Source organism: Lissotriton vulgaris, chromosome 2_1 (assembly GCF_964263255.1).
Source record: "Lissotriton vulgaris chromosome 2_1, aLisVul1.2, whole genome shotgun sequence".
In the NCBI taxonomy this organism is placed as follows: domain Eukaryota; kingdom Metazoa; phylum Chordata; class Amphibia; order Caudata; family Salamandridae; genus Lissotriton; species Lissotriton vulgaris.
The window spans coordinates 1,249,205,701-1,249,228,320 of NC_141687.1; the positions used below are offsets into that span (position 1 = coordinate 1,249,205,701).

Here is a 22,620-nt window from a genome sequence, read left to right on the forward strand (position 1 = left end):
GGCAAAAATCTTGGGGAACTATTGAAACTAAAGAGGTCAAAAGAGACGTGTTTTCGAGGGACTAGACCTTGCCTACAATGTGGACACTGCAATAACATTATGAGGGGTAATACAGTGACGCATCCGATGAAAGGACACACCATTAAATTGCACGTAAAATGTGGGGAAGACCACACGTAAGATAAAAATAAGACTCAATGAACACAAGTCTAGCATTAGGACCGGAAACGTTAAAATCGACAGTGGCCATGCATTTCAAAGAAGAGAAACACAACGTGTCGCAACTGCAATTTTTGATTCTGGAAATATTGAAAAGATAGAAGGACGTGATAATAATCGTTTTCTCCTCCAAAGGGAAAATAATTGGATGTACCTACTGAACTCCCATAAGCCATTCGGGCTTAATGATCGCACTGAATTTACGTGCTATCTTTAAAGACACATGAAAATTTTGAACTGTACAGACACTCTTTTTGGAACATGATAAAGCACCCAGGTGCTTCAGCCTTGCCTACGCGAATGGATGTTTGGACATCCTTCTGGTCGATTATGCAAGTTATCATTCGGATTGTTTTGTTTGTTTATTTCCATTTATCTTTATATTTAATCAATCTATAGGCCAGCATGATAATCGCTATTCTATGACTTGAAACGTAGAAAACTTTATTGTGCACAGAGCAAGTGTCTCATTGATCAGCGTGAGTATAGCAGCCCTCTCATTGGCCAGTTTTCCGATCATGTGACCGGGATACGAGCGAATCCGAGTTGACAATGATGCTAAGAAAAGTAATGCTATTGGTTAGACGCATTGCTAATGCTGGAAACATTTGGAATGAGGAAATGAAGATTGCTAAAGGCGTTTTTCGTCTGATATGCAAGTCAATTTTACTGTGAGCATATCGTTTTCTTATAAACTATAACTAATACCTAAAAAGAGTTTCATGTAAAGCGCGCCGTTTGCTCTCATCTTATTTTTCAGTTGTGCATTATTGAAGAACTTTTGAACATGAGCACATGTGAGTGCCTAGTTGGCATTATTAGTATCATTTTTGTGATATTCACGTTACGTAACACCTATGCACTGGGGGAATCACGCATGAACACGAGTTTGAACACAATGTTAGCTTATAAGGTTTTTGTAAAACTGAATAGTGATTATGTTATTGAGATTTGATTGACGATTGATACGTGTATTACTATACCTTGTTTCAGCTGATTGTCCCTGATGAAGGTTGACAACGACCGAAATGCATTGGACTAATGGATTTAAAGTAATTACAATCTCAAAGAAAACCATTGCAAATGAAATATGAACTCTTGAAAAATGTATGAATGAAATAAATTTATAATAAGTGAAATATTATTTTTGGAGTGAATTTTGGAGGAACTCTGGGATAACCAGAAGTATTTATGAGCTGTGCACCAGGGGATGCTCTCACGCCTTGATGGGAAGCACTACATTGTAAGGGATAGACAACAGGACAACCATTCATAGATATGTGACTCAGGACACTGGCAAAAAAGCACCATTGGTTTAGGCAGAAAAATGCCAACTTTCTGAAAGTACAACAACAATATGGTTGCTATTTTTCAGAGTTAAAGTTCTGGTTGGAAGACAATTCACCAGGGTCAGACTCAGCAGCTGCTTCTGAAGAGGAAACTTTTGAGGAAGTAATAAAACTTTGTTTGGAACTTCCTTGAAAGTCAGGGACTGCCCTTCCTGAATGTGTAAAAATCTTTCTTAGATAACAATAAACCATTTCCAAATTAAATGTCTTCTTATCTATTTCAAATTTTGTGTTTTTTTGATTGATGGCGAAATCCTTGAATTTGTTAATTTCTTTCTATTTTTTTTCCAGTAGTGCCTTAGCTTCTGATACTGTTTGGTTGTCTTTCATAGCTTGTTACAGTAATTGGATCTCATCCAAATGTTTTTGGTATAGTCGCTGGGCCGTTTGAACAGATAGAACCATCCAGTCACAAATGCATCTGGTTCCAATGAATCTAAACTGTTTGCAATATTCAGGGTCTTCTCTGAAGATTACTGGCATATTATCCACCTGAAGGCCCCAAGGAATTATCCTTGCTTTGACTTAGAGTTTATCTAGTATCTTTTCAGTAGGACCCAGTCTTGGTCCTGAGGAGACCCCAAAACAACGGTGTTCAAAATGAGTCGACCTTTACACATTAGGGAGTTATTGGGCTTTTCAACTACATATAGGCATTACTTGTTACAAAATTAGATGCCTTGTCTTGGTACAATGAACTACTTCTTGCTACAACCCCTGTGCATGCTTGATTCTAGAAGTTTGGACAATCGGGTTACAATAGATAACTCCTATTTAAAACTGTGTACTGGTACATTTCATATGTGTTTTACACTATTAAAAACAATATTTTGTTATAAAAGCTATGATTTTGATTTCTGAATTAAGTGTGGGCTAAACAAGCTCATAAAACGTTTGTTGATATCATCCAATATTTAGGATTACATATGCAAAATAGTTCAAACAAAGATTAAAATGTTATAATGTATTTGATATGGGGTCCAGTTAATTAAAGTTCTTGATGATTAAGGACTGAATTTTGCGTTGGTTAAATAATATCAGACAGGGTATATTGATGTTATTGTATGTTTAAAGTGTCTAATCTTACTGATAAAATAGACCCCAACCCCTTTGTATGAACTTTCTAAAGTGTTTTTTAAAGAAATGTTTTTACTTAAAATACAACTTTACCATTAAGGAGGATTTTTTATTGCAGTTCATTTAAACGAAAACCGTCCATCACTATCTGGTCCCAAACTGATGTTAGCGCTTATTAAGTTTAATGAGATAACCCAGTAATACTCTATGGGAATAATAGGCATTACAAAAGTGAAAAACAACTTTAGGAGCTGTTTACGGTCAGGACATGTAAAACTTAAACACACATGTCCAACTTTTAAATACCATGCAGCACGCCCTATGAGCCCTTAGAGCCTACCTTAGCGGTGACTTATAAATATTTGAAAGGAATGTTTGGGCCTGGCAAAAAGTTTATACTATGAGGTCAAAAAGGCTGTTTAAACTGCCTTACAGGCGGCTGTTACAGGCCTGAGACATGAGACATGTTCTACTATAGAACTTTAGTGGGTGGCACAATAGGTGCCACTGCCCACTACCAGCATTTAATTTATAGGCCATCGGTACAGGTAGTATAATTTATTAAGGATTAAAAATAAATTAAATGTTCCAATCATGTGTAGGCAAATGTACCAGGTTTACGTAGAGAACAGAAGCACTTTAGCACTGGTTAGCAGAGGTAAAGTGCCCATAGTCCTAATGCCAACAAAACAAGTTCAGCAAAGTAAGTGAGTAAAGGTAAAAGGCCTGGTCTAATAAAAGGAACCAGAGATATAAATCTTTAAAGCACCTAGTGAAAGTAAAGGTGCAATGTAAAGTCTCAGTTCGGGTTGACTGTGACCTAGGAGCAACTTGAGGCTCACCATGAAGGAGTGGAGGTCAGCTACAAGAAGCAGGCTGCCCCCATCCAAGTTTTACTTTGAGACTTAATCTACATTTTGGAGATCAAAGTCTTCCAGAGGGAAAAGGTCCAAACTGAAGCTGGCAAGGGTCCCTCAAGGTCGGATAAGTCATCATCGAGCTCCTGCTGGTTTTGGCACCAAAAAGTGCGGAGCAGAACTACGGGGAATTTCAGAACCACAAAGGCTGCGTTACTGCTGGGATAGATTTGTCACCTCACTATCATCCAAGGTTTACTCACGCACTTTTGTGGTTCTCAAAATCTAGTAGCAGGGCAAGGCTGGAAGCTGTGGCCAGGGAGGGTTTCAAGTGGCTAGATATCTGTACTCCAAGGTCTAACTGTACCAGCTTTTAGCGCAGCAAACATCTGAGTGGGACAAACTTGGTTTTGTTCAGGATGCACCCTCCCTGGAAAAATCTGAGCTCTTTGTCACGGTCCTGCAAAAATAGAGAAAACAATTCCCTCTTTTTTCCAAATGCTGGAGAAAAAAATCGTATTACTTCTGTGGCTCCTCAGTCCTCAACCAAGCTTCTAGGCAGCAGCTCTTTCTCAAGTCAGGCCTCCTGAATGCTCCAGGCTTCTGTGGTCAGCAGTGCTATCTTGGAGCTAGGAGCCTTTCTGCTTTTTGTGACCGGGAAGTAGGCTAACAGGAGGTTAGCCTATAACAACTGTTCAAGTCCCTGGGTGCTAGCAGTAGTTTGGAACGCTTCAATCCTTCTCTTCCAGTGAACTTCTTTCTCCAGTGATGTGCAAGTACTTCTTTCTCCAGGAAGGTGCAAGTCCCATTCTGTGCACTGTTGAAGAACCGGGGTTTAACCCAGCGGCGTCAGGGGCACGCCTAAGATCTTCGAGTTCACCTGTATTGGTATACAGAGACACGGAATACTTCTAGATGGCATCAGAGACCAAGTTTATTAGCTGCAGCTAGTAACAGTGATCCTAGAAATACATCACGGTGTAAATTCTCAGGAGACTGCTCATTTTACTAAGGCGAGACGTTTCCTTTTATACCCAATATTCATATTATAAATGTACACCCACTGCACACAATTCTAGCCAATAAGGTACATTTTCAAACAAAGTATCACATAACAAAAACTCAATTTACAGTATCCCAACCCAAAAGTTAATTATTAGGAATGTCCCAAATTCAATCTCCACAAGCCGGACAAGCCTATAATTGAAAGCATAACCCGTGTAATGAAGAAACATAAAAATGAAACAGTAACAGATGCTGAACAAAATAAGGCATGTGCAAGGAAACTAAAAGTTAACGATGTCCTGAACATTGATTGGCAATCTCAGACAAAGATCGATCAGGGAAATTGGCTTTGCAAGGTCAGTTTCAGGTGAAGAGGTCAGTTTCTTACAGTTCATTTCAGAGTAAAAAAGAAACTTAGTTAATGTATACATGAACTAAGAAGGCCAGGCCACTTTGTTCGCCAGGCTACCTTCACAGGCCTACGTGAGGGCAACACAAAATGGTGGCACAGAACAAAATGGAGTCAGACTCGAGAATTACAAAACCTCAGACCCTCCTTTTGCCATTACGTAGGCAATAACCTAAGACTCATGTTAATCTGAATCTAGGTCTATATCGATATTCATTAGGTCATCAAGGTGTTGCTGTAGCATCATCTTATTATTCTCTACTTCTCTCAGGACAGGTCTTCGAACACACATAGTAGCACAAAGACTACAAATGGCGGGAACCACACTGGGTGCAAAGACAACAAGAGAAAAGGATGGTTAAAACCATACCAAGGAATGTCAGAGTCTTCCATCCCCATTTGGACAGCAGTCCCCAAAACCATCCCGTCAACGACTAGTCTCCTTCGTCTACATGGATAGACTTAGAGATTTTATACAACCTAGAGATGGCTTGGTACACTGTAGGGGCATTATCTGGTATGTAAACACAGCAACTGGATCCAATCAGTTTACATACTCCTCCTCGATCTGCAAGTATGATGTAAATGTAAATGTAGAGTATTTATATAGCGCACTTCTACCCGGATGCCTCGTAGCGCTGTATTCATACCGCTGTGGAACCTATCCTGGCTTTCCTGTGAAATGTCCACTCCTGGGCACCCCCAAGGTGAAGCCAGGCATCCACAGCGCTGTTGGGGCCATTGTGGAGATTAAGCAAGCTATTGCCCAGAGTCACAGAGTGGGACCCATGATTAGACTAGGCACCGAGGCGAGAATTATCAGGTCCGGGGAAATTGAGTCCAAGAGCCGCCGAGGCGGGCATTGAACCCTGGTCCCAGGCCAGACCTCTGCATCAGGGTCTGCCGCTCTAACCATCGAGCCACGCTTCTCCATACCATACGGTTCGGCAAAGTCATAAGGCGGTCCGCTTGAAGCTCAGCTAGAACATTACTAAGAGCACCTGCTGTCTCATTAATGGTAGCTTCAACAACGCGGACAAGCTATCGAATATGCCTACTATTGATCATAGGACCCAAAAAGGGAAGGAAGCCCTTGAAGAAATCTCCTACTTTGTGTGCTGCAGTATCTTCCTGATTGAAGACACCTCTATCATATCTCGTTTCTATGATAGTCTGAAGCAGTAGTGTATGTAGGGGGAAGCAGAAACGCCACATAACACGTTCCTGAAAAATCAGGTGGCAACCATGTGTAGGCTCTGTCATGACAAACAAAATATGTCGCACAAACGGTGGAGAATTCCGAGATGAATAGCTTTCGGATTCCGACCATTACCTTGCAAACAAAAATGGCCTCAGTGGGGTACAATCCAAATAGGGGAGACCTTTTTCGTCTCTCCTTCTCTGTCAAGCTGGTACTATATCCAGTCACGTTCCAACCAACGTAAGCCTGCACCTCATCCTTAGGGATAGCATTATATGCATCAATATCTCGGATCATAGCTACTATTCCCCTTATCAAAGCACTATTGCTCGAGTTATCTTTAAGGGAACGTATGGGGCATACCTCATTTGCATAGATAAACATGGTCTGAAAAGCCCACACAGACCCATTAAAAGAAAAAGGCAAAACCAAATATGGCATACCTTTATCTGTCGTATGAGGCATAAGACCACAAACCCAACAATTTGTGGTATTTACTACTAACTGATGCTGATGCAACAACTGTATGAACGAGTTGTTGACAAATTCTGATCTCCTTGTCTGTTCATGTTCAGGCAACATATAAAACTGGTGCAAAGAAGAAACAGTAGAGAAAGAAAGCATATGTTGGGAAGTGGGTGCAGAAGGAGGACCACCTCGCCTTCAGGAAACAACTCAAGACCTGGCTGTTCGAGCAGTAGCGGACCCCCTCCCCTAGCGCCTTGAGACCCTCTGGGTGAGTAGTGCGCTATATAAATGCCTTGATTGATTGATTGATGTCTGTTGTGTAACATAGACAGTCCAACCCACACAAGCTAATGTGATACTTAAAAACATCAAAAAGCACAATATTATAAAACATTTGCTATGTATCAATGTACAAAATCTTGTCTTAAGATCTATTCTCTCAACATCTCTTTCAGTTACAACAGACTCCATCCTCTAACGTGCTGCTCGCGGCACTTTGTTCGCCAGGCTACCTTCACAGGCCTACGTGAGGGCAACACAAAATGGTGGCACAGAACAAAATGGATATCAACAAAAGGGGGAACCGTGGCGGACTTTCTTTAACGGGGTCCAGTGTACAAGTCCGAACAACTAGTACCACAAAAAAGGTACAAAGTTCCCCAATAGGAATGTAAAGGACAGTGTAAGTGTGTAGCGTAGAGGACAAAAGAAGGGGGAGAATTCCTTTTGGAACTAAAACCCTCACACATCCAGCAAGCTAGGTGTCATGCTTCATCATATGGGTTCTACTCCTCGTCAGACTGGCGCTGCAATGTCTGACGGGCACCCGTAAAGGGGCTCTTTATCGGAGATCTTTTGTTCCAGCCATATGGTGCATGCGTGTGAGAGGGCAAGAAAAAGTGTAGTCGTGAAGTGGAGTGGGTTAAAAAAGGTAAGTCAGTCCACAATAAACTTTATTGGCGTGGTTGGCTCCCTTAGCTAAAAGGGTGGGAGGGGAGATATATACTGGGGAAGCTCACAGCAAAATATCTGCAACCCTCAGGTCAGTTCAACATGTTTCTTGCCGTCATGGCAATTCTTCAGGACCCAAGTGTTCTGTACTACACAGTTGAGAAAAGTAAAAAAATAGAAATTACAACCTCATCTTGTGGGTCAGTAAAGTGGCAGGCCAGCTGCTCCACGCTCTGACCCAGCAGTGTACGTGGGGGTAGGTGTAGACAGTAATGACCGCACGCCACTGAGGTACCTTACCCATCTGCGCAGGTCCCACGGGAGCAGACTACGGGGCACCTTAGGAAACCTCCTAGGGTCGCATTACTAGAGTAGGACCATTCGGCCTGCCCCTTTACTGACCCACAAGATGAGGTTGTAATTTCTATTTTTTTACATATGATGAAGCATGACACCTAGATTGCTGGGTGTGTGAGGGTTTTAGTTCCAAAAGGAATTCTCCCCCCTTCTTTTGTCCTCTACGCTACACACTTACACTGTCCTTTACATTCCTATTGGGGAACTTTGTACCCTTTTTGTGTTACAGAACAAAATGAAGTCAGACTCGAGAATTACAAAACCTCACTATCCATGAATGGGGAACATCCTACACCCAGTCCTGACTGTTCTTGACCACTGTACACACCTCCTTTTTCAATGTTTCTTTTTTGGTTCCCAAACTCCATAAATCCAAAATGGATAATCCTGTCTTTCATCTGGATGGGCTCTGTTTTGCCTCTAGAATGGGAGCAGATCAACCAGCCCAATTTGGCATCAGCAATTCAAAAGAAGTGTGATGGCTGACATTTGTTCTGTAAACTTTTCATGCACCCCTGCTAGATGGTTTATCCCTGTTAAATGAACAAATGCAGACAGCAACCCTGAATTCCTAAGCCAGGAGGGCAAGCTAGTGTCCTTTAAGAGCAGGGTCATTAACTTTCAGACATGGATGTGTATTTAGTCACTGTTGTCGGCTGATTGATAACATAGTTTTGAACTTGTTTTCACTCAGGCAACACAAAGTACAATTTGTAAAAGTTACTTTTCTACTTGTGTTAGCAAAAGTTTACTTTGACAGGGGAATTTTTTTTTTAAATAAGTGTAAAAGAATTTTGGATCATTTTGATAGCATCTTCCCAAGTAAAGATATAAAATAAGGATTTTCTTTAGATCTATGCCTGTTCATGTACAATTCAGCTTTATCTACACATTGTAAAATTATTTTGGTATTTATAAACAGTGATGGCATGCTAGTCGAACTATGTAGCATGCTAATGTTTTGCACATTAAACACCCAGTCATGAGGGCTTACAAAGCATTCTTTAGTGTGACTTATTTAATACATAAAAAATAGTTTTTCTATATTGCATGGGCATTTTTCCTTGCTGTTTGTTTCTGCAGTGCTTTTAAAACACAGCCCAACCAGAACACAAAGGTACCCCTGGCAACCATAGATTTTTGTAGTATATGGGGTTGGTGTAAATAAACACTGACCCCCAAGCATAAAATGTACTTTCCATGGCATTAATGCATTTCTTGCACCTTCTACCATGGCCTCAAAAGAAAGTTAAATAAGTCATCTTGGTAAATCCAATGCACATTACATGCTTTAGGGGGAAATCACAGACACTATACCACTCATTAGCAATGGCATAGTAAACAGAGTCCAAAAGGCAGCAAAACCAGAAAGGAAAAATGGGGGAATCACAACAAAAATGGTGTCAGTTCTTGTAATCACTTCAGCAAAAACAAAAAAATAACAAATAAACAAAACATCATCCTTGTGCCAGAAGGTATGCCAAATTAAGTAATCTCACATCGCATCCCCTCACCCGTCTGCACCCTCTCTTGACACTCAGTGCAGAAGAGAGAGCCTGAATCAAGAGAATCAGTCTCATCTTTTAACCTTCTACTAGCACAGAAAATCACACAGTTGCTCAAACACTTACAAACGTTTACTTTGTAATTCAGTCATCCTTCTAAGACAGTATTGTTCCTTTACCACTTCTATCCCTCACCATACTGTTAGTAGACACATTCATCCTTTCAGACCTATAGCCCGTGACTATCGTCAAACCGTCATTCAAAGGTATTTTCTTTAAAATTGTAAAATGAATTCAATAATTCAGACAGATGTAAAGCAGGTCACGTGGTTCCATGTCACCAATGCTGCACGGAGAGCACCATTTCTTTCTATTATGTCCACCACAATCTACCACCACAGTAGTATAACAGGGCCATAATTTCCTATCTCTTCTACATCTTTAACTACAATTTCTTCCTGTGATGCTCAACTGTTGAATTTCCACAGCGGCATAATATGTACAAATGTAGGACAGAGGACAATATAAAATATTCTGTCAGCTTAACTTCATTAGAAAAAGTCACTAGGATATGGTGTATTGTGTGCAGTCATCCTTTATACAGCTCTATCAGAATGACATGTCTGCTTATTGTGATATGAGTTTACAAATCTTGGAGAACATGTGCTATATTTCCTCATAACATCAAACACCCACTTAAACCTTTCTTAGAAGTTTCTTACCTACTCAAAAACAGCAATAATTTCCAAATGTAATGCATGGGGCAAAACATATATTAAATTCAAAAAGAATGTGTAATGCGGAGTGTTTTAATTGTGATTCTTATTGTGCACAGAATGGTGGCAGGATGGGGATAGTGTTATTAACGTCATAATTGTGTTTAACAGGGGATGCATAAGAATATCTTTCCAGTACTCAGCTGGAATGTAGTAGAGATAAGATCTTCACTGACAGATGTTCAGGGATTTGAATTTTGCAAGATAGTTGGGATAATGTGCTTCCAGGAGACCTGGGACATGGAGCGGACCTCTTTTATTGATGGGTTCACAGCATTTAGGGCCAATGTAACACCCTCACTACATGGTAGATCGAAGGAAGGTTTGGCAAGAGGTTTGACAGGTTGTGACAGGGAGCATGTTTCCTTTGAATCAGGATACATCCTGGGCACCTCCTATCTTTTCTACACAAGGTTAGGGTTTTGGCAATTAACATCTATAGCTCACCCTCGTCGGAGGTCCAGCTGCAAGCTGAGCTAAGAAAATTCTCGGAAGAGACCTAACTTGTTTAGTCTTTTGTGCCTATAATTTTGCTAGTAAGAGACTTTAATTACACACCCATGTTCCCTGTGTAGTCCTAATAGGAGGAAAGAAGGCCTTTGTGAGGACTCAGATGATGTTAATTTTATTCATTCCTGCAGGGAGATATTTTAAATCTCATACTGTCTGAATTTGACCTTACCAACCTTTTAAGGGTGGAGGTATTATTTTTTCTATAGGATTTATCTTGGTGTCCAATGTCATGATTCCCTTTCTTATTAAATGTAAGACAGAGTGGAATGCTAATAGTGATCATAACCAGGGCTCCTGGTTTCATGGTATTTATTTTTTTAACATTTCCATCTGTATTTACCATATTTTGTTTTGCTCATCTTATTGGTATTTATCCATATTTATTTTGTGTTTTACAAATATATGGACTCATAAAATGGTATATTTTCACATTTACTTAACTTATAAACATGCACTCATACTTTGCTGCCTGTCGCGTTTTAGAACATTAAAATCCAAATATAGCAAAACGCTACACCCTCATGTAAATATGAGCATTATAGTACAAATATATGTTACCATACATCTGCATTTAGGGAAATCTCGACCTACTTTTAACTTCTCATGCTGCCTATCTGCTCAGCTGTGGTCCTAGAAATCATGACTAAACAGCATGGAGAGTCACCAACAAGAAGCAGACTTTTCTGAATTTTCACATTTAAAAATAAATAGACAGGAAACACTTTGTTTTCTGTCTGTAATTATCTGTAAAAAATCCGTAAGAACGGAAAACCAGGAGCCTCAATCAAAACCCACTCATGGCCGAGTTCTGCTGTTATGGTTTAAGGGACAAGAGCAACAACATTCCTAAAGAAACTCTTTTAATTAAGGAACAATGTTGGCTAATTTGGTTGGCATAAGATCATCACTGAGGAATTTACGAGGAATTTGGTTCAAAGGTTTAGTTCTGAATTTTAAGTGTGCCTGCATGTAGACTCCGCTGACCAAGATATCGTGGATTCTTACTCCACTATCTGTGGAGGTTCAGACTGCCCTAACCAGGAAAAGCAAAAGGCTAGAAAGCCATGGTCCTAAATGTTCAACAAAAGCTGTTCTAAAGATTTAAAGTTGGCTCTCCAGCATAAGCCAAGGTCGAAAGAAGCTGTATTGGAAGCCAGAAAGCTATATGTGCTGGAGCGAAGTAACTGAAAGAGTGCCCTTAAAAGAGAAGCGTGCGAAAAGTTAAAGCAGGCCTGTAGCTCTAGGGATAGCTCAGCCTTTTGGAAAGTAGAAAACCAGCCACTCTTCAATGTGGTAGCAGCTACAGATATGGCCCAAACTATCAGTAGCCCACTTCGAAATTATTTATGCGAATTATAGCCATCCAACACCCATCGCATTTTTAGACAGGGAATTAAAACAACATTTTGACCTGGTGGAGGTGAAGGAAGGAATATTGGTCTTTCGTCAGGAAAAGCGCTAGGCCTGGATGGTGTTCCGTGGACCTTTTTAAAACATGTTGACCTCTGGGCCCCATTAATCACTCAACATTTAAAGGCAGTAATGTGTGGCCATATTCCCATATCTTAGAAGCAATCAGTTATTATCCCAATTTTTAAAAAAGGGAACCAAGCAGAGCCTGCGTGCTATCAACAAATTTCTTCGATAGACACTGAAGTGAAAGTTCTAGGTAGGGTCCTGCCCAATCGGCTAATTGAGTGGGTAGATAGCAGGAAAATCATGTTGGAAATTCAATATGGTTTTAGATCAACACGAGGTACACAGAATGTGAATCTTTATTTATTAATCGACAAATACTCAGTAGCGAGGAGGAAAAGCATTAATTTGGCCTTCATGGATTTCAGCACAGATTTTGCCACAGTGGAAATATCGAAACTGTGGGATGTGCTGAGTAACTTTTCTGATTGATTTCCATAAAGGATTGGAAGCTCAAGTAAGATTTGGACCTAATGATGAATGCACTCTGGACTTTTATTTAGGGAGTGGAGGGCAGGCAGGGCTGTATATTGGCGCCTATGCTTTTTATTTTTTACATTAGCCGGCTAGAGCAGTTTAGGAAATCATTGTAAAGACGTACCGAAGGTAGGAAATAGATTGGTCTCAGCATTACTGTAAGAGGGTGATACTCTTCTCATAGTGAGTACAGTGAATAGCTAGCAGCTTTTATTAGATCAATTTCATGATTTTATGGATAATCTCGGACTGAAAATTCATTATATAAACCTTATGCGATGACACTAGGCCCAAAAAATGCCAGAACCAACACATATGTAATAAAGAACATCACATTGGCAAAGTGGATAAATTCTGCTACCTGGGTATTTTGTTGGACAGTAAAATGAATTGGGATCCCTTGAGTAGAAAACATGTCCAATTGTTCAACAGGGTAGCTCACAGTATCAATGTTTTCTCTAGGCACCTAGGATATAGCCATATTAAGTCCATATTACATCTCTACAAAGCAAAATGTGTACCAGCTGTGTCATTCAGGGGGAGGTCTGGGAATATAAGCCATGTCAACCAATACAAGTAGCAGAAAATAGATTCTTTAGGAGGATACTGAGGATCCCCCACAGTGTGCCCCCAGAGATTGGGCACAATAAATTGGGGGCTGGCTTTACTTCGGATCATGTAGGAATATGCCCCTTACTTTTGTGGTTTTCAGTATGGCTAAAAAGTGAATTAGAGTTTAACAGAAGGATCTTAAGAGAATGTTTGCGACTGGATCACTGTCTTCATATGCTATGGTTGAATTTTACCAAAACCATTTTGGCTCAACTGGGTAAGTCGCAGCTTTTTAGTGACCCTGGCTTGATTTATAAACCAGATGTTGCCTGGATGAAGGGGTCCTTTTTGGGATACATGCAGAAGAAAAGGGCCAAAAGTTCACTGTTTAAAGGCCTGTGCGTCCATTGTGCTATGGTAAAATCTCCAAGCAAGATGGACTGGTATTTATCGCTTGATATGACGGTTTTACATAGAGCACTATTAGTGTATTTTCATCGGAATCTGTTTCCACAATTATGAGTGAGGTGGTATAGTCTTTGGACCCTCCGTTATGCTCATGTAACATGACTACTGCACTAGACACTATACATATCAGCTTCATTTGTCCCAAATGGGCTAGTTTAAGATACAAGTATATTCATCCCCTTCGTCTGCCTCTGGATTTAACCTGGCTTTTAGAAGGAGTGTTTCATTCTCGTGTATGAAATTGTATTTTAACAATTGAAATTGATTATAATGAAGATATTGAATTGTTTTTATTGTACTTTTATGATTTGCTACGTGAAATCTAATAAAGCTATTTTGACTTGCGTTGAATTGTGCTTTTTATTGTGCACAGAATGGTAGTAGGATGGGGACAGGGTTATTAATGTCATAATTGTGTTCAACAGAAGAATGGACATTTTAACACATTACTAATAACAGTAATTGTACAGTGCACAACACTCCTTTCCGGCTGTCTACATGCTTTGAGAGTTGTAGCAGAAAAACCATTACCCCCACATACTTGATTTTTTTTTAACTTAAATTATAAAAGACTACATTTGCTCAACTGGGATTCAACCCATATGTAGGTTAGATGCAGAGCATTACTGCAAGAAGTGTACAGCCACTGTACGTAAAGCAATAAAAGGCATAGGATGCACGTTGTTTTTTCCCAGTAAGAATATGTGTTCAGTGTCTATGTTTACTTGTTTACTGTTTGTACATTGTTTTAATTCAAGCATTCAGACAAACGTTCTTCCAAATAGGCATCTCAAAAGAGGCAATAATAGTTAAAAGATGATGGCAGGAAAGAAACGCCTATATGGCATGCACTCATACACCTAGGTGTTTTGTATTGTTTCTTTTTCAGACAGAAGCACATAAGAGAGTGCACAAGCCGTACCTTCTTGTGATTCCCGTGATTGCCTGGGTATTCTGTGAACAATCAATCTTCCCAATGAAATGGATTTAAAAGAGCATTTCAAAGTCTTGGGAAAACTCTAAAATGCGTAACACACGGTTACACACCTTACGCTCAGAGTTGCGGCCCCTTCAGCACACACTTCCTATGCTTCAGCGCGTGTGTGAATTCGCGTCCGAACTCTCCTCAGCTGCCGTTCTACACTTCCTCCGCCTACACAGCTTGAAGCGCTCGCGTCTTGAAGCGCTCGCGTCTCCTGCCACGCGACGCGTCAAATATATGCCATGCGCTCATGGACCCACGCGCTTTCCAACCGACAACCTCACGAACCAACAGACGGTAACCTAATACTCCTATGTATCGTAAAATAAAACACGCCTTAATTTGTTAAATAAACCACGGCATTAATCCAAACATGTTTAAGATTAACATCCGTTTTTCCTTCCTCTAACAAACATCACTTCACATAATAAAACCCATTTATAAAAACATTTTCCCTTAGATCCTTACTCTAATCCTTATTCCAATGACCCATAATTATCTCTGGCTAAATATATTAATCAATTTCTTTTAAATCGAATTTATAAAGTGTACTTATAAAGAGTACTTATCTCATGTTCGAGCAGCAACAAAAGAGGAAGATGGCTGCTTTACTTGGTGTATTATACATGTTCTAAGTTCTGGAATGTTTTGATAATATTCTAAGTTCTATAGTGTTGTTGCTGTTGTGTTTGGGCAGGAATAAAAGGGATATGCATAATATTAGCCTCCGTGCCTTTTTTAATAAAATCATGATTTTCTTTACATTAAAACTGTGGAAAATCTGCATTCATCTAATATGGGAAGGTTGCCTTTACTATAGAGGAGTGTTTCTTAACCATGGGACTTTTGTGGACCCCTGTGGCGCACTATATAATACAGAAACAAGGGAGTGCACTTTAATAGTGGGGGACACGGAATGTGAGTATACAGTGATGATGAGTGATGAGTTCCGCATCAAATGTCTTCAATTTATACTCGTATATGATCTACTGCATTTAGGCGCTGTGATTCAAAGAAAACGAATGTTAAATGCAAATGAATATTAATTTTAGGCGGTGTGAAAGGAAGGATCAGTGATACATTTCCGATTGTTGATGCGCAGTCTAATCCAATGGTAAAGCATCAGCCTGAGCACGTGCCAATCACCCTTCCAACTAGTACAACACGCCATGCTGACTCTCCGCTGGTATCCTCCCGCACATACCCTGCCCATACACCCTCAAATCCCACTCCTGCGGAAGATACCATCCCAGCACAATGGGAAGATCCATGCAAAACACCTACTGAGTAAATAACACCTTCAGGTCTCACGAACCATCGCTTTTTGTTGTCTTCGGTTTCCGTGACAACTGTCGGCAAAATAGAAGAAGGGCTCCATCCTTTATTGTGCTAACGATATTTAAAAACTTGCTTCAGCAACATGCAAATATGGCGGCCATGAATGAAAATGTCGGTAAGACAAGCCAGACAGCCTTGTAGAAACAAATCCGTTTCCAACTATTTTATAATTGCCTCAGTCATATTTAGCTGTTGTATCAATGTTTTATATTGCTTACTCCATAGTTTTTCATTTACATCAACGCATGCATAACTAAAATCACCGCGTTATATATATACATACATATACTCCTACGGATATCATCTTTTTGTCCGTAGAGTAATCAAGTACCTTCTACTCTAGTATGGTAAAGAGGAGAATGTGGTCGCTCTATGAAAGCTTTTAGAACAGAGGAGCTTCTCGCTGGGTCGAGTATTTTGCCCAAGGCTGATCCCCGGGTCAGCAGAGAAGGGGATTGGCTGAGAGACAGATGTTTTCGATTGGTTGATTCTGAAAATACGACTTACTTCACAAACACGCAACTCTCTTCCGGTGTCGAGCTGAGCTTTCTGCAGAGTATGAATAATTTCACTTTTAGTTTTCGGCTCTTAGAGGAAGTGTAGTTAGGGTTCGTTCCGAAGCTCGTAAATAATCCAGCCTGGTCAGTAGCGCGTTTTATTGCTGACAAAATTAGTTGGACAGAAGAAGGGCTTTAAGTGTAGGGTGTTTATATAACTCCAACCACTAGTATATGCAGTAGATCTTTGTACTTACTACCATTCCTATGTGATTTTAGAGTTTATTTGTTTGTATCTCTTCCTTTAGTGACTTTACAACTTCTACATTTGCATTTTCTTCCCTCCTTTTGCTCCACTTGTACATTTGCAATTCTTTTCCTGTTTATATCTCTTATGTAACTCATTTAATCCAAAGTCCTTATGTAACGCAAATGGTTCTTTTGTAAAGCGCTCTGACGCCTTCGGGTAATGTTCGTGCTATATAAAATCTCAATAAATAAACAAAGGGTTACCAGATTCTCAAAACAACAAGCATTTGCAATGCAATAGGTCTCACATTTACATGAGTTTGAGCTATTGACTCAAATAATAATGCCTTTTTCTTTTGTTTAAAAAAAATAAAAGGCATTGTTATTTACGATGACAATAGCTGAAATTCGTAACTGCAAGACCTATTGCATTGCAAATGCCTGTTTTTAGCTCTCGTAGACCTATTGTCACCGAGTTCGCTCTGAAGGGAGTTCGAGCGGTGCACCAGCGGACCAGGGTCTGTGAACGCGCTTTCCAGGCCGGCCGAAGACACACGCATACACACATGCGCAGACACACACACACGCAGACACACATCCCCTCCCTCTCTCCCCCCCGCCCCAACACTCACCCCCCCCCCCCCCACACTCTCACCGACCCCCAAACTCACCTGGCTCTTCGGGTCAGTCTCGGCAGCAGGCAGACTCGGAGCTCTGGTGTCTTCGTCGGCGATCCTCAGCCTCCGTGCACGCTCACGGCAACTGCGTCTTGTGCTGCGTCACCGCACTGTTTCGCGCCCGGCGATCCTCAGCTTGTTGATGCTCAGGTGTTGGGTGTATCCGGTACAGGCAGTCATTTTTCAAAGACAGTTAAGTTTGTGTCTTCACTTGTTTTTTGGTGTTATGACATAGGTTTTCATTGGGATTTTAGAAATGTTATCACTTTATGGATGTATCTGTACAGCACCGTTTGTGTGGCCCCACCTTTGGTGATTGTTTCGAGGAGCGGCAGGGGAGGCGTGCATCTATAAAGGCAGACACATGCTGCGATGTTTACTGAATCCATTTCGGCTCTTGAAGGTTACAGGTCGAATGTCATGGCCAGCCTAGAAGGCAGCTTGTCGGCGCTGCCTTCTGCAGGCCTATCTCATCCCTGGCCCTCTGTGATCAGAGCAGGGCTGGCATGCATCGCACGGAGACCATGCCGTCCGCCCGCATCGGGTCCCATCCCGCACCCCTAGCCTAGGGCCGGCGCCAGGGCAGGTGGACCTCTCGAGCTCCCGGGCATCATCTGTTCACAAGGTCAAGGGCGTTCCTGGGGCTCTGAGCTGCATCCTAGCCGGGCGGGGTGGAGAGCAGCTGAGCGATGAGCTCAGGAAGATGGAGGTTCTCAGAGCGGACGCATCCCAATGAAGGATTAAGGCGAGGAGGGCAAGTATTTAGGGCTAGAGAGGGGTTGGGGGTAGATGCTTCTCTTCTGTTTACTACTACGGGGGACCAGCCGTGGGCTGTGCCAGGGCGTCCACTCTTGCGGCTGATGGGGGCCGAGAGATGCTGCTGTGCACTGCGGGTGCCCATTGATATCTTTATTGCGGTGGCAGATGCTTCCTGGGCTGGGCGCGCGCAGGAGAGCAGCATGCCATCCACATAGCAGGTGCACGTGTAGTGCACAGTGGCCCAGGTGCCACCCTGCTGGACGGGCGGCCTTCCCTCTGCAGGGAGGGGCCCTGCTGCATAAGCTGTGCATGGGGTGTGCTGGAGAGTGTGACAGGCGTGCACGCCCGCTCCTCTGTAAAGAACATCAACACGAGCTGAGTGAGCACGTGATTGAGTACCGAGTCCCCATACGTTACACTTTAATATAAGTTTAAAAGTGCGTGCCCACCGACATTTTGGTCATTGGTAAGTTTATCTGTACATGGCTAGTTATTCATGAACGTAAATGCTCAAGTAGGGCTTAGTTACACAAATTAAGTGTATTTCTATATTTTCTTTATAGCATATATACGAGTTAACAGTTTCGTTAATGACAGTGAGCGCTACCAAATATCTTTTTGATGCAGTTTTCTTGGCAGGCGCTTTATTGATTCAGAAGAGTGATTTTACCCATCAGACGCAGTACGCTTTTTTTTTTAATCAACCTCTGAAGGCTGAAAAGCCGAGGCCACCGATCCGAATTCGAATTCTGCTCTTTGATTTCCTCATTTCATGTATTAACCAACGGAGCTGTCTTACCAGCGTTTATTGACCTGTGTGTATGTAGCTTAGGTGATTTTTTTTCATTTTGGAAAGAAGTCTTGGGCACAAAGAAAAAGTAGTAAGCTGTCTCTGTGCCCATGCTGGGAGCAGCTCGGGGCTCAAGGGCTCTGCTGAGGAGCTTCCTCGCTCTGACTGCAGACCAACTTTGATGTTTTTGAGGGGCAGCGGTGGGATGAAACAATGAAACCATTATTTTGCGCAAAGAATCTGGCCTCTATGCCCCTGTTTGTGCTGCGCTTTCTCCAAGTGCCGGCAGAACATGTGCCGGATTCCTGGCTTTGCTGTTGAACATGAATCGTTTACATGTATTATTAGCTCTGGCCTTTCTTGTTTTTTCTTTTGGCGATGTTCTTGATCTGATAAGGGAAACAGTGACACATATCTCATTTGCATGCAGTAGCCAGCCGAGCACGCTGTATGAACACTGACACATGCTGCTTTTGTACATTTAATATTGTATGTGTTCAGATTGCGTGAACTACTTCTCCTCTCCGGGCCACTGCAGGCCACTGCAGGCTGCGCCGCGCCAAGCACTTTTTTTTGTTGTTAAAGCACTCCATGAGTGCTCCACCATCAGACCCCCACTTGTTTGTTTTATTTCTTTCTGCAGTCTGGCTCTCTTATATTCTAGAAGGTCAGTAACTTCATCGTAGGGTAACGCAAAATTCACTTAAAACTTAACCCAAACACGCTCACAAATTTCTTCACTGTAAATGCATTTTCCAAGGAGTATGTTTCAGTTTTTAAAGTTCTGCCAATACTTTCTTCCTCTTCGTGCAGCTGGTCAGTCTCCAGCACCTCCGTTGCTCCCTCACCCGCCGACTAACCATTGTTCCCCCCCACCGTCTCCTTTGTTGCTCTCCAACACCTAGTGGCAATGCTTTTCCCCTTTCCTCCATGTGCTACTGCTCCCCTTCCTCCTCGCACTGCTGCTAGCCCTACTCCACGATCTGCCCCCACTTCTCTTTTCCATCGTCGACACACTACTGACCCTCCCTTGTTTATTCACATTTCATTTATTTTCAAACACTTTTTCAACCTCTCAGGACTCTGTTGGTTTCGTGGATGTTGTTAATCTCCTGAGTTTTATTTTTGACATTTTGCTACGATGAGGTGCTCCAATTCACGATTTCTTTTCATGAATTCATCCTGTACCACAAGAGACAAAAATGTAAGCGAAGCACTATGTAATGTGAAGAAGGGGACAACTTAATCACAAATGTCACTCTGGAAGCTTTGCTTCGCACGTGCCCCATTACCACCTCTGGGGACACTGCTTTACACATACCAGCTTTCCCACCTCAGGAAACAATCGCAGCGCACATTCAACTCATAAAGCACTGTCTGACACGTACCCCTACCAACACCTCTGACTCTACCAATCTACCGCCCTCACTCTACCGCCCTCACTCTACCACTCTACTGCCCTAACTCTACCACTCTACTGCCCTCACTCTACCACTCTACTGCCCTCACTCTACCGCCCTCACTCTACCACTCTACCGCCCTCACTCTACTGCCCTCACTCTACCACTCTACCGCCCTCACTCTACCACTCTACAGCCCTCACTCTACCGCCCTCACTCTACCACCCTCACTCAAACGCCCTCACTCTACCACCCTCACTCTACCGCCTTCACTCTACCGCCTTCACTCTACCGCCCTCACTCTACCGCCCTCACTCTACCACTCTACCGCCCTCACTCAACCGCCCTCACTCTACCACTCTACCGCCCGCACACTACCGCCCTCCCTCTACCACTCTACCGCCCTCACTCTACTGCCCTCACTCTACCACTCTACTGACCTCACTACCACCCTCACTCTACCACCCTCACTCTACCGCCCTCACTCTACCACTATACCGCCCTCACTCTACTGCCCTCCCTCTACCACTCTACTGACCTTACTCTACCACCCTCACTCTACCGCCCTCACTCTACCACTCTACCACCCTCACTACCACTCTACCGCCCTCATTCTGCCCTCACTATACCGCCCTCACTCTACCACTCTACTGCCCTCACTACCACTCTACCGCCCTCATTCTGCCCTCACTATACCGCCCTCACTCCACCACTCTACCGCCCTCACGCCCTCACTCGACTGCCCTCACTGTACCACTCTACCGCCCTCACCCTACCGCCCTCACGCCCTCTCTACCGCCCTCACTTTACCACTCTACCGCCCACACGCACTCTCTACCACTCTACCGCCCACACTCTACCGCCCTCACTCTACCACTCTACCGCCCTCACTCTACCACCCTCACTATACCGCACTCACTCTACCACTCTCATGCCCTCTGCTGCTCTCTTCCACCCTGCCTCCTTCTCTAACTCCCTGTTCTCTTCTCTCCGCCTGTGCTGATCTGCTGCTCTCTTCCACCCGCCTCCTTCTTTAACTCCATGTTCTCTTCTGCTGTGCTGTTATGCTGCTCTCTTCCACCCACCTCCTTCTCAAACTCCCTGTTCACTTCTCTTCTCCAGAGCTGATCTGCTGCTCTCTTCAGCCCGCCTCCTTCTCTGCCTTCCTGTTCTCTTCTCCCGTGCTGTTCTGCTGCTCTCTTCCACCCCACCTCCTTTTTTAACTCCCTGTTCTCTTCTGCTGAGCTGATCTGCTGCTCTCTTCCACCCAACTCCTTCTCTAACTCCCTGTTCTCTTCTCCTGTGCTGATCTGCTGCTCTCATCCACCCCACCTCCTTCTTTAACTCCCTGTTTCCTTCTGTTCTCCCGTGCTGATCTGCTCTTCTCTTTCACCCGCCTCCTTCTCTAACTCCATGTTCTCTTCACCTGTGCTAATCTGCTGCTCTCTTCCACCCGCCTCCTTTTTTTAACTCCATGTTCTCTTCTCCCATGCTGATCTGCTGTTCTCTTTCACCCCGCATCCTTCTCGAACTCCCTTTTCTCTTCTCCTGTGCTAATCTGCTGTTCTCTTCTACCAGCCTCTTTCTCTAACTCCCTGTTCTCTTCTCCTGTGCCAATCTGCTGTTCTCTTCCACCCGCCTCCTCCTTTAACTCCCTGTTCTCTTCTCCGGTGCTGATCTGCTGCTCTCTTCCACCCCGCCTCCTTCTTTACCTCCCTGTTCTTTTCTCCCATGCTGATCTGCTGCTCTCTTCCACCCGCCTCCTTCTTTAACTCCCTGTTCTTTTCTCCCGTGCTGATATGCTGTTCTCTTCCACCCGCTTCTTTCTTTAACTCCCTGTTCTCTTCTCCTGTGCTGATCTGCTGCTCTCTTCCACCCACCTCCTTCTTTAACTCCCTGTTCTCTTCTCTTCTCCTGTGCTGATCTGCTGCCCTCTTCCACCCGCCTCTTTCTTTAACTCCCTGTTCTCTTCTGCTGTGCTGATCTGCTGCTCTCTTCCACATACATCCTTCTCTAGCTGCACACACACATACATACAACCACGCACACATACAACCACACACACACCACACATACAATCTCACACACAACCACACACACACAATCACATCCAACCACCACACACCCAACCACACACATCCACACACCCAACCACACACATCCACACACCCAACCACACACATCCACACACCCAACCACACACATCACCACACCCAACCACACACATCACCACACACATCACCACACACATCACCACACACATCACCA

General features: G+C 42.9%; 1 protein-coding gene across 1 annotated transcript in view; it reads right to left on the minus strand.

Moving 5' to 3' along the window:
• Positions 1–15,999, minus strand: part of JHY (junctional cadherin complex regulator) — a 452,312-nt gene extending 436,313 nt beyond the window's left edge. The window contains exon 1 of the mRNA XM_086956964.1: positions 15,927–15,999. The gene's annotated coding sequence lies outside the window, so the exon portion shown is untranslated. The remainder of the gene's footprint in view (positions 1–15,926) is intronic.
• Positions 16,000–22,620: the final 6,621 nt, after the last annotated feature.